Consider the following 18144-nt stretch of genomic DNA (forward strand, 5'->3'; position numbering starts at 1 on the left):
ATAATAATAATAATAATAATAATAATAATAATAATAATAATAATAATAATAACACTCATATCATATAATTAACATTAAAAAATTTAACTAATAATTAACTTTTAATTTAAAATAATATTTAAAATAAGTCATTTAAACTAATTTAATATGTCATTCATTAAAAAAATACTAATTCGTTATAACGAATTGGTGATTCGTTATGACGAATTACAGCTTCTCTATCAAGTAAATAATTAACGAATTAGGTTTAATGAATCACTAATAAAAGTTAACGAATTACGGTCTAATTCGTTATAAATAACGAATGAAAATCTGATTCGTTATAATGTATGATTCGTGATCCTGATTCGTGTGGTTTGTGTAACGAATTGGACACGAGTGAGTTCCAATTCGTTAAACAATAACGAATGGCCAATTAAGCTTATGTTTGACTAAACTGGTCAAGGTCAAAATTACCAAGAACATGAAAAGTCAAATCTTCATAACTGAATTCAATACAATCATAATCAACGATATAAGACCAAATCAATGATCGCAAGGATCTCGGAATCACATAGTGAGTATAATGGTATTGATTTTATGTACCAAATCGTAGTACAAATTGGGTAAATTAAGGTTTTTCAAAAACTCAAGAACCCGATAACTTAATAAGCAAATTAACCCATCAAATCGTCATCAAATGTGAAGAAAATCATTATGCCTTGATCGTATATAGCTTATGATTCAGAATATATGAACACAACACGATATTACGATAATTGATTTTTCAGAGAAAATTTTGCCAGAGTAAAATTAGGGAAGGGAAGAAGAAAATGAATAGTGAAACAAAACGCCTTCACGAATCCCTATATATGTCTGACATTACACATTCTCCAATGAAACGAATCATCTGATTCGTTTGAATTTTGAAATAACGAATCAGGCAATTAGTTAACATGTGGCTTAAGAAATTAGAGTCAATTCATTAAAGTTTAAGATGAAAAAAATAACGAATTAGCTTTAATTCGTGTTCAATTCGTGTAATTATGCATAAGAAATTAGAAGTCATTCATTAAAGAGTGGCGGAAGCGAATTAGGATAACGAATTAGAATGTAATTCGTTAACAATTACCTAATTCGTTATACATAAATAACATATTACATTTATTTAATTTTAAATTAAATAATAAATCAATTAAGTTAAATATTAATTAAATAATGAAACCAAATAAATTAAGTAAATCAACGAGAACCCATATCTCGATGATCGAATACCTTAATGTGTTTTACGTTTTGAAACACTATAAATAAATTAATAATATGTAAGTAAAAAAGCAAAATCTTTTTGGTATTTTGAAATTTTATTAATGAAAAATATTTACCAGAAAAATATCCAAAAATTGAAATGTAAAGCAGGAAAATATTTTTGTGTTTTTGTATGAGTTTTCAAAAGCAGTATATATTTTTGGGTTTTTTGGTGAGTTTGAGCAGAGAATCATATTGACCAAATTGCCCTTCTCTCACAGTTTTATATTTCAGCGATATTGTGACTGGCGTTAAGTCGGTCATTGATATTGTTGTCCACTTAAATCTTATAACAAACTTTCAAGCGTTTTTTTGATATGATTAATGGTTCAATTAGAGCACATAATATCAGAAACTATCAGCCTCTAATCTCGGTTCAAGCTTAATTTTATTTTTGCCATATCACCCCAACTTAACTTAAACCATTATATTGATGATCAAAATTTGAATTTTATAGAAATGATTAGCAATGCATTGAGTTTCCTTTACTATGAGTGAGTATGCACGAGCCCATCTGTCGGCTTACATACATCGTATCCCCTGGGTCCGTTTCTTACTGATATTGAGACGCGCGCAAGGGAGGAACAAATGTATGACTAACAGCGGATTTTGATCAAGTCAGTAATTTAGATTGTACTAGGTACAGCAGTGATCAAGTTTAATGACTTTAGGTTTGCTCTAAAAGAGAATGAAATATCAATGCATATGAATACCCAGATGATTAAGCCCCATAAAGACTCACAGTTTCCAGAACCTCAACGCTTGTTATTTGCTTTATTTTATTTTTGGGTGATCAAACAGATATAAAGCTTGGGTATGACAAGTTATTACATTTCTGCCATCCTCACCGAGATTTTTGCTAGAGACTAACACCTCTTTCAATTTGGCATTTCTTTATGTTTATATCACATACTTTACTCTAATATCTTATTTAAGACCTACCAATGCACCAATGCACCAATGCAATTAAGCACACAGTATTTTAAGCTTATTTCTTGTTGGATGTGGGGTCAAAACAGTCAATGTACTATCATTTTCTCTTTTTGCTTCAAAACTCAAAATTTTGAGGAGCATAAAACAAAATGAATTTAATAGTCTCAGTTACATTAAGTCTATAAATTAACGGTTATTCTATCAATTTACAAGTGAATAATAGGACCAAGACATGCAAGCATGCTCCACAAACTTAAATAATCGACATAATTTTCAGCGAAAAAATAAAGTAAAAAGCATAACAAACGCCCCAACTACTTTCCATTATCAGGTAAATGGCTATCTTGAACATTTACGAGTAAATTTCAGGACCAAACATACACAAGTATATGTCCTTCAAATATGAGTAATTGACATAATTTTCAGCGAACGTATGCAAAAAATCTTTTTGGTTTTTCTCTTTACATACTTAAAACACAATCTTTTTGTCTTTTTCAATTTTCTTATAAACATAAAAAAAACTTCACAATCCTTTTGGATTTTTGGATTTTTTCTATACAAACTGAAAACACAATCTTTTTTTGGTTTTTCAAGATTGTTAAAATGTTTTTGGATTTTCAAAATATTTTAGAGGCATTAAAAACAAGAAAACACAATATTTTTGTTTTTTCAAATTTTTCAATGTTTTTGGGCTTTATTTATACAAACAAAAAGCACAATATTTTTGTATTTTCTATTTTTCACCCCTAAATCCAAAACCAAAATAAAATTTAAAAGAAATTAAAAATAAAAATAAACTGAAAATAAAGATAGTCATCCTTGTGTCAGGATATCAGCAAGTGTCTTCAATCCATTTAAACGAAGCAAAAATTGAAATCGAGTTTTGTCAAAGGCTTTGGTAAATAGATCGGCTTTTTTGAAAATCAGTATGTACTTTCTCAAGGTTTATTAATTTCTTTTCAAAACAATCCCGTATGAAATGATATCGAATTTCGATATGTTTTGTTTTAGAATGTTGTACATGATTTTTGGAGATGCTAATGGCAGCAGAGTTATCAATTAAAATTGGAGTAGTAAGAAACTTCAAACCGTAGTCACGCAGATGTTGTTGGATCCACAAAACCTAGGAACTGCAACATATTCTGCCTCAGGGGTTGAAGTGGAGACCGTTGTCTGCTTCTTACACTGCCAGAAAACAAGCCGGTTTCCTAAGAATTCACACCCTGCCGTAGTTGATTTGAAGTTAATCTTGCAACCTCCGTAGTCTGAGTCTGAAAAGGTGGTAAGTTCAAAGTTATCGTCCTTGGGGTACCATAACCCGGTGTCTGGATTGCCCCTCAGATACTGAAGAATACGCTTGACCACTGCCAGGTGAGTCACTCGGGGAGTAGCTTGATACCTAGCATAAAGACAAACTGCAAACATAATGTTGGGGCGAGAAGCCGTTAGATACATTAAAGATCAAATCATAGCACAATAGAGGGTAGGATCAACGGTGTCCTCCAATTCATCCGGTGATAAATTGTGACTCACGGGGAGAGGAGTTGAAGGGATTTCTCTCGCAGATATCTTGAATCAGCTCAAGACATTGCTCACATACTTAGTCTGGTGAATAAAAATTCCTTTTATAGACTGGTGAACCTGCAACCCTAGAAAGAAGTTCATCTCTCCCATCTAGCTCATCTCGAACTTTGTTTGCATTGACTTCTCGAAATCCTTACATAACGTGTCGTTTATGGACCCAAAGATAATGTCATCGACATATATCTGAACGAGGAGAAGATCATCATCAATATTCTTATAAAATAAAGTGCAGTCGACAGTCCCTCTCTTGAATCCGTTATCAGTCAGATGGTCGGCGAGCATGCCATACCAAGCTCTCGGGGCTTGATGTAGACCATACAGGGCCTTGTTTAAGCGGTAAACACGGACCGGATAATCAGGATCTTCGAAGCCAGGAGGCTGTAAAAAAACACTTCCTCTTGTAATTTACCATTGAGAAAAGCACTTTTCACATCCATTTGATAGACCTTTATATTCTTGTAAGCTGCATATGCCAGAAAGATTCGTATAGGCTCCAATCTGGCAACCGGAGCCTACACTTCAGTGTAGTCTATACCCTTTTGCTGATGGAAACCTTGCACCACTAATCGTGCTTTGTTTCTCACGATCACACCACGATCATCTTTTTTAAATTTAAATACCCACTTTGTCGGAATAGGCTTCTTGACTCGAGCGGGTTTGTCGATAAGATCCCAAACACCCAAATGTGAAAACTGCTGCAATTCCTCTTGCATAGCTTCTACCCAATACGGATCTTCAAGTGCCTTAAGAGTGGTCGTCGGCTCAACTTGGGATAGAAAGCAAGTGAATTTGGCAAGATTTACGATTCTAGATGAATGTAAATCCGCATAAGCACACAATACATTATTTTCATTCGAAGAAGCAACTCGATGACGCGTTTGTACTCCCACATCAAGTTCTCCAATGATGATATCCTTTGGATGATAATTATGAATCCTAAGAGTGGGATTCTCAGGAAAAACGACATTGTCGAATAAATTAGTGTAATGTTCTCCCAGCTGATATGAGTCATCACTTTCAACTGCAGCAGCAACATCAGGAGTATCCTCGGAAGAAGTAGAAACATTATCAGAAGAAGGATGGAGGATCATTACATGGATCTTCAGTTGGAGCTACAGTTGGAGCTTCAACATCATTAGAACTTGTAAACCTCAGGATTACCAATTGATCTTCAAAATATGCACGAACCAGGTCTTCATCTGGTTGTTCAATTGATGAACTAAACCAATTAAATAAACCATCATAATCAAACATCCAGTCAGGACCTTTCCCTTGATGAGGTGTGATGTATTTTTGACAATCAACATGGTACCATTCCTCCACACAACCAGAAGTAACGTTAAATATCCTTTTCTTTGGAGAAGCATAACCCAAAAAATAACCCTCAGCGGCTTTTTCTTCAAATTTACCCACATCTCTTTTCAACATCGTACAGGGACACCCAAATGGTTCCAAGTACTTTAAGTTAGGCTTTCAGTTGTTTAAAAGCTCATCACTTATATTCTTGAGTCTCTTAACAGTTAGAACCCGATTAAGCGTATTACAAGTTGTGTTCACCGCCTCGTTCCAAAATTGGACAGGAAGCTTAGAATCGGCAAGCATAGTTCTAGCAGCTTCAATCAAAATTCTGTTATTCCTTTCAGCAACGCTGTTCTGTTGCGGTACATCAGGTGCACTATATTCTCGGTGAATTCATTTTTGAATGCAAAATAAATCCAATACAGTGTTCTTAAATTCAGTACCATTATCACTTCGAATTCTCCTCACATTTTGCTTGTATAGTGATTCGATCTTAGTGATTAAGTTTTGCACCAGAACAGGTGTTTGACCTTTTGAACTCATAAATAAGACCCATGAATATCTTGAATAATCATCGGTAACAACAAGACAATACCAATATCCGTAGATACAAGCAGGATTCACAGGACCAAAAAGATCCATATGAAGTCGTTCAAGAGGAGAATCAATGGAATTCAATAACTTAGACGGATGCGACTTTTTCTTCTGTTTGCCTTTCTTGCAAGAAATAGTGATCAGATAATTTAAAATTCTTCAAAGAAGCACCTTCGACCAAATCATTCGCCATTAAATAATTCATCTTCCTCACATGAATATGACCCATCCTACGATACCATAGAATATAGTCTTTTTCAGTTGCTTTTGAAATGAAACACGTTTCCACAGAAGTTGACGCCTTAGAAGACATATTCAAGAAATAAATATCATTCGATCGAAGGGATCGCATGACAACGATGTCCTCAGGAATGACGTATCCCGGTTTTAAAATTAGACATTCTCTATTAGTAACTAAGGCTGTGTACTTCTTGTCACATATTTGCCACACAATCAATAAATTATGATCACCTTTGTCACAGTAATTGACTTTCTCAAACGTAATGTGACCATTTGAAACTTCACCTTCTTGTGTTATCATACCCCCATAATTCCCAGAAAAAGCTACATAACCACCTTGAATATTTCTCACATTTGTTAAAAGGTTGAGATTTCCAGTAATATGACGAGAACATCCGTTGTCCATTATCCAGTTTTCACCAGACACGGTCTTGGATGTACCTTACACACAACTGAAAATGATTTGTTCAAAAAGGCAGCCCTGGCCTCGGTCTTGGGCACCTTTTGAGTTTCTCTCAGAAGATTAAATTTAACATAATTCAACTATTGTTCAGCAACTTGAGAATAAGTTACAGGCCTCTTAGACTTTCGTCTTAGATAAGCAGCTTGAACGACATTTGAGTTTACATTCTTGCAGATTGGCTCAGTTGGAACAAACTCTGGTTTTAGTTGACCATATGTTTCGTTCACATGAATTACCTTACGTGGGTTCACGTTTGAAAACATAATGTGAGTATCATCATCACACAACAAATGTCGTTTCAGAATCTCCTTTATCACAGGAACCAGTTTCGATTGGTCCTTGACAAATGGATGAAGGTTCTGAGATTTCTTCTGTCTACAGTTTCTCACCACATGACCTTGTTGTCCACACAGAAAATAACTTCTCATGTCCACACGATCATGTTGAGATTTAGCAAAAATAGATGACACGGAAGGTTGATGACTAACATTCTTAGTATAACTCTTGGCCAAGCCATCAGACGACACAGATTTCTTTTTCATATAGACATCGAAATTAGAACAGTTGGAAAAACTTTGAAATGTGTTAGTTCCAGTTGATTTCACAAAATGAACCTTTTTAGCAGTTTTTAACAATTGCTTAGCCTTAATCAATGGGTCTGATGTGTTTGATGTTTTGGCACTAGCATATCGACGTTCAAGATCTTGTATCTTGGAAGTTTCATTGTTAAAGACACTTTCAATCATTTCTGGTTTGATAATGCTAATCGGAATGTCTTTCTCCGTGAACATCGTGTCTATTCCTTTCAACTTAAACAAACGACTGGTTGATGGCGTAGAAACAGTAGCATTGATAAAAAGCATCAAATCCTTATCAGAAACTTTGGGTTTTTCTGATTTCTTTACCTTCACCGGTTTAACCTTAACTTGTTCTTCCTTTTTCACTTAAGTTGGTTATGAACCATACACAGCCTCCTCAAATTCATGAGGTTCTCATAAAATGTGATTAGAACTTGGAATATTCTGGTTTTTGTGTATAACCTCAGGTTCAAACACATCCTCAATGATCACCTTCTCAACATTTTCTACAAATACTTTATTGCTTTCGACATGATGTTTTTGAGTTGTTTGTTGGGCTTTATCTTTTTCAGATTTTATTGGTTTAGGTTTTTCAGCAACAATAGGTTCATTCACAGTCACCTCTTCTTCTTTTCTAGCAAAAGGATTTGCCTTATAATCATTGTGAAATGGTGATGATACTTCGATTATCTCATTTTCAGATTTCGACATGATGTTTTTGGGTTGGTGGTTGGGCATTGACATTTTCAGATTTAACCTGTTTAGGTTTGTCAGAAACAACGGGTTCTTTCACAAGCACTTATTCTTCTTTCCTAGCAAAAGGATTTGCTCTATAATCGTTTTGAAAAGGTGGTGGTATTTCAACAAAACCTATACCCTTTTTCGAATCTTTTTCTTTACCAGATACTTTGATTATTTCATTTAGCAAAAAGGAAGAGTTTCTAAACTTGCCCAACTTGTTCTTCAACTCAAGAACCTCATTTTCAAGCTAGGTTATCTTCAAACGATTTTCAAAATTTCTTGAAACTTTTGATCATTGATGGTCATTTTGACAGATAACTCAGCATTGAGATCATGATTACTTGTCGACAATGCTTCAATCTTTTCTCTAGATCTCATTTGAGATCTAAAGATTGTCGATAAGTATCTTTTAGTGAAGTAATTTCTCTCACTAAACAATCATTGTGATTTTTCAAAGACTCTAACTTAGGTTTGTTTTTCTAACATTCAACACAAGCCATTTTAGCAGACACATTAGAAGAAATACGAACAGAAGAACTAACCTCATTGATCTTAGACATGCAAGCAAAAGTAGTTGGAAACTTGTCACATGAATCATCAAAATCCGATTCAGTATCATTATCAGAAGACAGCTCACTTCCGCTTGCATCTTGAAAAAACTTCAGTTGTCTTGAACATAACCAAATTGGCTTGATTATCATTGAACAAAATTCTTAGGGACCAGTCAGTTCCATCCAAGTTAGTCAGCATAGCTTGTGACCTAGAAAAAGATGAAGTGGTTCCAGAAGTCTTAACAACATCATTCCCATTTTTAATCGATGAACTTCGATCTTGATTTCTAGGACCATTATACTCCTTCTTTGGCTTATCACACTCCTTTGAAAAATGGCCGAACTATTGACAATTATAACATTTAACCTTTAGTTTATCGAATCCAACCTTCTTGTTTAAAGCATGAAGATCTTTGCCGGTTCGTTGCATGAATCTTTTAACTTTTCGAAAAATCATAGCCATGTTCCATTTCAAATCCGGATCAATTTCATCGTAGTATTCATCAGTCAAATCACTAGTAGCAATCTTACTACTAACCAGATTTTCATATGAGGTCATGAAGGCAGACAAGAAAGCAAAGTTTTTTTCAGCTTCCTTCATGTTTACTTTCGATGAAGATGAGAATGGACTTGTAGTGGATGAATTTCCAGATCCACTAGATGAACCAGAAGCACCAGGTGACACAGGACTTCCAGCAGAATAGAAACATGCTCTTGGATCACTATAGATAGTTGTCGCATTCTCACTTGCACTTTGTGTAAGAAATGCAGTGATTGGAGAGATTGTTGAACTCAGAGGCATACTTTCTTCTATAAAATGCCGGATCTTGACTATCCATAGAAGACTTCTGACATCGAAGGTCATATCACGAGCATCGATTTTTTGTATGAACTCAGTTGCAGTCAGATCTACGTTATTGAAGTAGTTGTTTTCTTTCAATACCATTAAAAATGTGGAATAAGAACCCGGTAATGCACTCTTGAGTGTATCAATCTTATCAATCTCAGTAGGTTCCAACTTCATCTTGTTGAGTCAAGATTTGACACAAAACTGATCAGATGGAAGATTGGAATCTTCTCAACCTCCTCAGAATTCGCAAAGTATGGATCCGGGCACACCTTAGACCTCCGAGCAAGGTTTTACTTGGCCGGGCACGATATTTTGTCTATCGGGCAGGGTTATCTTCTCTAAGTCTTCTTTAGTAAATATCCGAGCAGGGTTTGCTAATTAGTGCATTACCGGGTATGGTTCACTAGTATAAGCAAGTCCGGGCAAGGATCACTTTATCAAGCAGGTTTGTTCTTCATAGCCAAGTAAAGTTCACTTCCGAGTAAGATTTAGGCTAACCAAGCTCAAGAAACCAAGTATTTGGAGATCGGGCAAGGTATTCATTAATAAAGATGGTCCGGGTATGCCTGTTGTTTAATGAAGTATCACAAGTATCATCGGGAAGGATTCAACTCTAGCAAGGTAAAGTGCCTCCAAGCACACTTTGCTAATAAGCTTATTCCAGGCAAGGAGTTGATAGGAACATTGAAGAACAAGGTTGCTCGTAAGGGTTTGTCGGGCAAAGTCTGATAAAGCCAAGAAGATTGAAGTCTACCCGGTGAGTATTATACTCTTCAAGTAAAGGCTACCTGGAAACTGATCCCAAGCACACTTCTACATTACCAAGTCATAAAGGATGGCAGAGCATACTCGGAAAGACAAGATTGATGCAAAGCCTACCCGGAAGACTTGTTTTACACTTAGATTATTTCTGAATATGTAATTTGAATATGTATTATCGGATATGGTTTCTAGAAGGAATGACAGCTGTAAAAGAGGTGTCAGGGCTATAAATAGAACAATTTAGGGCACACCTCAAGAACACAAGCAACGACACACACAACAAGGCAGACAGACACATTAATTAAGAAAGAATATTGTGTGTGTGACGGCTGTCCTTCAAGAAACCCTAAATTGATTATCCACTTTGTATGATTGATATTATATGAATGGAAATCTTTTGAGTTAATCTTGTTTGTGTTGATTACCTTTGAATACTGATTTAGCAACCGTACTTTAACAAACGGTAATCTTTCTAGATATAGCAACCCGTCATTAACTCTCTTGTCGACACATTTATTTGTGTGAGTTATGGCATGGTTTAAGTAAGATCAATCTGAAATTCGGGGACCTGACACATCTTGTCCATCTCGGCTATCAGATGATTAAACCTTGTTGTCATCTCCTAGACAGTCTCACCCTTAAGTAGGTTAAAGTTTCTAAATTGAAACTTTAGCATTACTTTCTTGCTTTCAGTGGTGTTACCCATAATCCTCATACGAATATGTTGGAATAACGAAGCACAAATCTTTATGCTACCAACTTGGTGAAAGATGTTTTCGGGTAATTCCATGGTAATATTAGGTAGGCTTTTGTTTCAATCTCTAACGCTTTCTTTTCTTCTTGGGAGTATTGTGAGATGGCCTTGGGTGTAAATCCGATAGTCTCATCTCCAATCATCGAAACGGTATATACCTCATCCAAGCAATATGAACATTCAGAGTGAACCGACCCTAGATGAGCACGGAAACGGGGTTCCCACTAAGCAAAATCGCTAAATTTCATTAAACGTGGATATTTGGAGTGTGAACCGATCTCGGTGTCCAGTTGTAACATTTGCTGCATTAGCATATTTTGGGAAGCTAATGCATACGTACCGGCCATTTTTGAAAAATGATAAGACAATTAAATTTCAAGGATTGAATTTGAAAATATCTTAAACTTCAAGGATTGAATTTGAAAATATCTTCGACGAACGAGGAACAGTAAGGTTAACGAATTGTGAACAGTAATTCTAAAGAATTGAGATAACCAGTTGACAGTAACGAATCAGGAATAGCTTTAACGAATGTGGAACAGTGTCACACGAAATAGGTTATAACGAACTGGGTCAACGAATTAAGTCAACGTAACGAATTAAGTTGACGAAATAGGTTAACGAATCAGGTGGTCCCCTTAACAAATCAAGTCACGAATCAAACAAGTGAAAGCTTAGCGAATTAAGGTAACGAATTGCTGAGTTCCCTTAATGAATCACTAAGTAAAGTTTAACGAATCACAAACTCAACATAACGAATTAAGATAACGAACTTGCTACAGTTGATAATGAATCAACTATAACGAATCAGGTTGTTATAACGGTTATAACAAACTCTGACAACTATTGCCACATGGCAAAAGTTTGTTACAATTAAAGTTAACGAAGTGGACATGTGTCTCACGAATTAGAAGACACGAATGAGAATATGTAACGAATTAGAACAAGAATTAGCGAATTAAACTAAAGAACTAACTGAGATTTTAACGAATCTTCAACAATCAGATGAAGATCTTCAAATCTTCAAACCTTCATCATACATTTCCAGATTTCTGTAAAACGTATGAACATTCAAACAAGTCACAAATCCGTAATACTACGTCAATATTTTACCAAATCGTTTACTTAACCTATCAAAATACTCGCAACATCATCGCGAATCCAAATCTAACATTCCGTAAACCTATTATCCTTAACACACAACCAATTTAACCAAAACGAAAACCCCTGTTTCGGCCAAATCTAGATACAAACCAAAAAATAACACAAACCAATCCAATTTCCAATTTCAAACCACCAATCCTTCCTTATACCTTAACAATAACAAATCCAATCCAAAACAATCCATATCCGATCAATTCACACTAAATCTGATCAAATTCAAACCGAACACAAAATAACATCAAAATTATACTAAACAGTCCTTAATTAACAAATTAGAACACAATTCAAGAGCAATCGAATCCCCGAAAACTCTGATACGGCTTGTGACACCCTATCAGATCTTAGATCTAAGGATTAATTAATCAATTAACGGATCTAGTTCATTGTTGCTCTTATAGGTTATATGTATATATTTTAGTTGTATTAAGTGTATATAGTATATATTAGATGGAATAGATTAAGAGAATGAAGTTTGGATCGAGAGGAAATGTGGGCAGAGGTTCAATACGTTAATTACCAAACTTTTTTTATGCAGAGGATGAATCCTCTATTTATAGGAAGATGGTTCTAGTTCATTACAATACAGTAAATAAACATTCATAACGAAACTCCCCCTGATTCGATAAACATCCTTAACGAATCAGGAGGAACTTAACTTAAGGTCTAGTTCGTTAAACATCCTTAACGAACTAGACAGTTCCTCTAACGAACTAGCTTAGATTATTAATATCTTTTACATTAATTTAAATGACAAATACAAAACTATAAATACAAAGACTCAAGACGCAAAACCGTGTACTAACAATTTTTAATGTTGCAATTATCTTTTGCATATCAGAGAACCCAAGTCTTTCGGCATTGTCTCTTTTTTGGACGAATTACAACTCATTAGACTCCACCTCATTTACAATACGAAGAAATAGAGGGCGCCTCATCTGAAATCTCCTTCTAAATAGATTTGAGGGATATACCATATCTCCTACAAAATAATCAAGAAATAGATGCTCATGACCATGAATGCGATCACGTTGAATAAACTTACGAAGTTGGAGATTATCATGATAACTTGATGACTGTCCATTGATATCCTCGTTATGTTAAACATCGCTCTCATCTTCAGAGGAATAATTTGCGAAAGAATGTAGGAGCCATGTGATGAAAATCCTATGTTGCAAATAAAGTTAAGTATGTTAACATATCAAATATGAATTGCATATATCCTTAGTTATATGCAAGTGGCGGTGTGAATAGTATCCTTTACATTTTCATTCACCTTGATTGTTTACTTTATTAAGTGTATATAAAAGAAGATTTAGTTCTCTCTTATTTTTAAGCATAATGCTCTAAAATCTTTTATTTAGTATACTTTGTAATGAAGCAGAGTATGAAGCACTAATTGCATGTTTATTACTAACTAACCAAATGAGAATAAGGTATCTTTAAGTTTACATAGATTTCTTATTGATAACTAACTAATTTAATGGTTCATACACTGTCAAAGGTGAAAAATGATTAAATATTTAGAAAATGTAAAAGAATTGGCATAATTCTTTGAATTGTTTAGTATAAATCGTGTACCAAGAGAGGAGAATGTTGGGCATATGCCTTAAAAATCTAGCATCATCCTTGAATATCCCAGACGATATAAAGATATCAATGATTCACATACTTTATCCAACAATTGGGGAACTAGAAGCAATGGAAGTGACAACGGATCATCCTAGAGAATTTAAGAATCCTCAATCCAGTCCTGGAGTAGAATCCTGAATCCTCCCGATTTAGAAATTCCTCCAAGACAGAGAAATCCCTAATGAAGAAAATCCTAGATCTTTCAAAACCAAGGTCTCCCAATTTATTATATTACATGATACTTTGTACAAAAAATCTTTTGCAGGTCCCTACATAAGGTGCATTGAAGATAAGAAAATCCAAGAAGTACTTAAAGACTTCCATGAAGGTGACTGTGGTAACCATACAAGGGGCAGAGCATTATTCTCTAGAATAGTTAGGACAGGTTACTTCTGGCGAACAATGAAGAATGATGCTATGGAATATTCAAGGAAATTTGATGCTTGTCAAAGACATGACAACATTCTTCATCAACCAGCGGAACCTATGTACCCTATCTCTTCTTCATGGCCTTTCATGAAATGGGGGATAGATATTATAGGTAAATTACCTAAGGCACCAGGTGGAAAAGTCTTCATGCTTGCCATGATGGATTATTTCTCAAAATGGATCGAAGCAGAAGCATTCGTTCAAGTTCCTGAAAGGGAAGTTATAACCTTTATTAAAAGAAACATTATAACCAGATTTGGTATCCCACACTACAACAAAAATGGCTTTTTAGGACCTTTTGTGTGGGACGCTTGTAAAATAGGGTCCTAAAATCTATTTAATAGGACAAATGAGCATTTGGGGTCCTTTTACAATATACATTACAGAACCGGCATCCTAAAAAGTTATTTAATGGGATTGATGATTCTTTGGGGTCGTATTTTCATATAACTTAATAAGAAACTTAAAATGTAAATCATAATAAAGTAATCTATAAGACATGTAGTTGTTGGTGTCCAATTATGTGGTAATGTAATTGGACATTTTATCACTGGAGGTCTTATTATAACATAAGTTAATAGGACACTTTGTAGTTAAGTCATAAATGTTCGGTGTTATAGGACCCTTTCTAGTCGAAGTCATATAAGAACATAACTTAATAGGAAATTTTACACTATGGTCTTATAACTTTAACATTTATAAGGCGCATAATCATTTTGGTGTTATTATATTATACCGTAATAGGATATTTGATATTTTAGTCATAAAACATCTGGTTTATAGGACGCTTATTCGCTAGAGTTTTATTATAACATAACTTAATAGGACACTTGACACTTGAGTCTTATAACTTTAACCTTTATAGGACGCTTAATCATTGTGATATTATTATAATACACCTTAATAGGACACTTGATATTGTAGTCATAAAACATATGTTTTATAGAACGCTTATTCGCTAGAATTTTATTATAACATAACTTAATATGACACTTGACACTTGGGTCTTATAATTTTAACCTTTACAAGACGTTTAACCATTTTGGTGTTATTGTAATACACCGTAATAGGATACTTGATGTATGAGTTATAAAACATTACTTATTCGCTAGAATTTTATTATACCGGTTGGACCGCACGTTTGATGATCTCCCTCACTAATGGCAGCGGTGAAGCCTGCAATTCAAGTCTATATTTTAAATAAATATGATTATCATAAAAAAATTTTAACTTACATTTGGCACCAATGTTGCATTGTAGCATCAAGAACCCTTTCGCAAAAGATTGCGACATCTCCTAATATTCGACGTAGTCAATTGGGATGATGAATTGGTTCCGAGGTACATCCCCTAGGCATATTATATGTTTAACTATATATTAAAAGAAACGAAGATATACTGTAGCATCTACAGTGCCGGAGTGCGTTTTGGGAATTTCAGGGGGGGTAATTAGGATTTTGATGTGTTTGTGTGACGTAATCGATATTCCACCGCCCACCATGGAGGTTTCTCTTCTTCAGCTTTCTCTGATGAGGACCGACCACCATCTCCGGCAATTAATCAACATCAAAGTCGTCGAATTATGATGAGGACCGACTCACATGGGTTGATTATGTCACCCCAAACAACACCAAAGTGAGAAACTCGTCAGAGTAGGAGAATTCGGGTATTTGAGGGTAAGTTTGTAAATTCCTTTGTGATTACGTGTTGCTTCTCCTCTGCTCTCAGTACAGGCCCTAACATGTCATTCCACATGGTTGCTAAAATTTATGTTTACTTTTCAAATTCCATTTACGTTTTTGTATTCTATCTTGTAATTTTGTATTAAATCTGAAATATTGTGATATCTATCTATCTTAGGCTAATGAACTGGTTTGTGGAATTGATGCTAGAACAATTTCCGCTTTACCACAATAATTTGAAACACCGGTAAGTTCATCTGTGATTTATACTATAAGGGGGTGTTTTGGTAGAGGGAATTGAGGGGTGAGAAATGGAATTGGAAAGAATTCTCTTGTTTGTTTATGAAAGAAAGAGGTGAGAAATGGAAATAAACCATTTCCATTTCTCTGATTTTGTTTCTCTAAAAAAAGGGGAGAAATGGATTTCTCCCCTTGGCAGAACCATCACCGAATTGGAGTGGAAATGAAGGGAAAGCAGAGTAGTCAAAAATATCTGATCGGCGGCATACCAGTGGAGTTCCCGTACCCGCCCTACGGCTCTCAGCTGGCTTACTTGAGCCGATTAATCGCAACGCTTGATCGGGCGCAGCACGCCCTGCTTGAATCTCCTACTGGTACCGGCAAGTCATTGTCTCTGCTTTGTTCGGTTCTCGCTTGGCAGAACCATCACCGCTCCAACTCCAATTCTCTCTATGGCAATGTTACTCACTCCAAACCTCATCCCGAGGATCCGCTCGGTCACGGTGGGGGTTTTCTTCCTAAAGAAATTGATCCATCGCCAGGTATTCAGAATTATTGCTTTATGTTGTATGCTAGTAGACCTATTCAATCTCATTAGGTAAGGAGGAGATTGAAATTGAATTAGAGTGTTTTTTAATCAAAATTACGTCGTTTTGGTGGCTTAGATGCCTAACAACACCGTATTCACTTTCCCCTTTGTATATACTGCCCTCTATTTTATTTTCTTGTGTTTATATACTGTCCTGCACATTGATCATGCTCAACTTAGTTTACTTGTATTTCTCTTTTTATATGTTTTTTTTTGGGTTAAAAGATATTGCACAATTGCTTTTATCATTACCAGTTAATGTTTCTTTCTCTTATAAATTACAGCTAACCTGATGCCTACTCTTTCTGAAACAAACACTGCAAATCACAGAAAAAAAAGAGGCGTTGTCATCTACTATGCCACGTAAGTTATGTTCAACCAGCATATGAGATTGTAGTTTATGTTCTCTATTACACGGAGATGATTCTCGAGTTTAGTTTTTTTTTCCTGGGCATGCTGATATATTTGCACATGAACGCTGCTTATTTGGTTTAGTTGGCTTACTTGATCTGTAGACAAATAGACAAGGCTAATAAGTAGTAGCCATGTAAGTGTAAACATTAATTCTGATAATTCATGGTAATAAAAGCAAGAATCATGATTTCCTGTTAAACATAAGAAGGTACATTGTTTGCTTGTAATAAGGGATTAACGCACTTAAAGCACTTTCTTACGTTCATATTTATCTTTCTTTATAGAATATTATCTGTGTATTGTTTTTGTATTGGTTATTCAGGAGGACACATTCACAGATTAGTCAAGTGATCGGGGAGTTTCGGAAAACAAGCTATCACGTGCCTATGGCGGTTTTGGTTCGTTTTATCCATCTTATCTTTTTTCATCTTACAGTGTACTTTTGGTCTATGGTCTATTATCTTGTTTGACAAGATTTTTTTTGTGCAGTATGTTCTTGCATTCTCATGTTGATGAGTTTTCTCTTGTAGCAAAAATTATGCTTAAAAAAGAAACTATTCTAGTTTATTTGTTTTTTTTTCTATATCACATCCACTCTTAGAACTATATTTCAATGTGCTTCGCATATGGTTTTCAATTCTTAGAGAAGCTTGTAAATTTTATTTTAATGTGTAAATGCCACATCATTTAATCCTTTCCCATCTGGATAATTATTGCTAAATCTTTAAGCTATGTGAAAATTGTTGTTCTTTTTAACCTTCTGAAATGTTAACATATTTAGTAATATCATAATTATGTTATTAATCATATCTGTTAAAAATATATTTTTTAGATTTTAAAATTTTAGCCTAATTTATTTGTAATTGTTTTGTAGTCTCACAAAGGTGCTGTGAATTTTCGTGACAAGTCATTTCCTTTCTATGACAAATTGTGTACCATATTCGGTAAGGATAGAGCTACTGGTAGTAAAGCAGTTGACCTTGGAGAAGAAGATGTTGTTCAAGAGACGCAAAAAAGCTCACCTGTTGATATTGAAGACTTTGATTTTGTTGATGAAGCCGTTCCAAATGTTGATAGATCTGAAGGACAAACAGGAAGTGTAACAAGCAAGCGCAAAAGAGGTAGAAGCACGGATGCAGATGAAATACATCGAGAGTCTTGCAAAGATATCAAGGAAGTTTTGCTTCGATTTGGGGAGATGGTGGGTGAACAACTTAGCAAAGAAGGTATGGAGGCTCGTGAAATCTATGAAAAGGTTAGTGATGAGTTGAAAGCTTTACCAGGTATCACTACGAAAAAACGGTTCAAAGCAGCTCATTTGATTGGTAAAGATGTGGATCTAGGACGTTCTTTTCTTGCGTTGAC

General features: G+C 34.9%; 1 long non-coding RNA gene across 1 annotated transcript; it reads left to right on the plus strand.

Annotated features, from left to right (window-relative positions):
* The first annotated feature begins 16252 nt into the window (after positions 1–16252).
* On the plus strand, positions 16253–17178 carry LOC143588205 (uncharacterized). Its single transcript, XR_013145062.1, has 3 exons — positions 16253–16318; positions 16650–16728; positions 17102–17178. It is a non-coding gene; the product is annotated as an uncharacterized LOC143588205 (long non-coding RNA).
* Positions 17179–18144: the final 966 nt, after the last annotated feature.

Source organism: Bidens hawaiensis, unplaced genomic scaffold (genome assembly GCF_021521415.1).
Source record: "Bidens hawaiensis isolate Kalapana, Puna unplaced genomic scaffold, B.hawaiensis_p1.1 tig00036238_1, whole genome shotgun sequence".
Lineage (NCBI taxonomy): Eukaryota > Viridiplantae > Streptophyta > Magnoliopsida > Asterales > Asteraceae > Bidens > Bidens hawaiensis.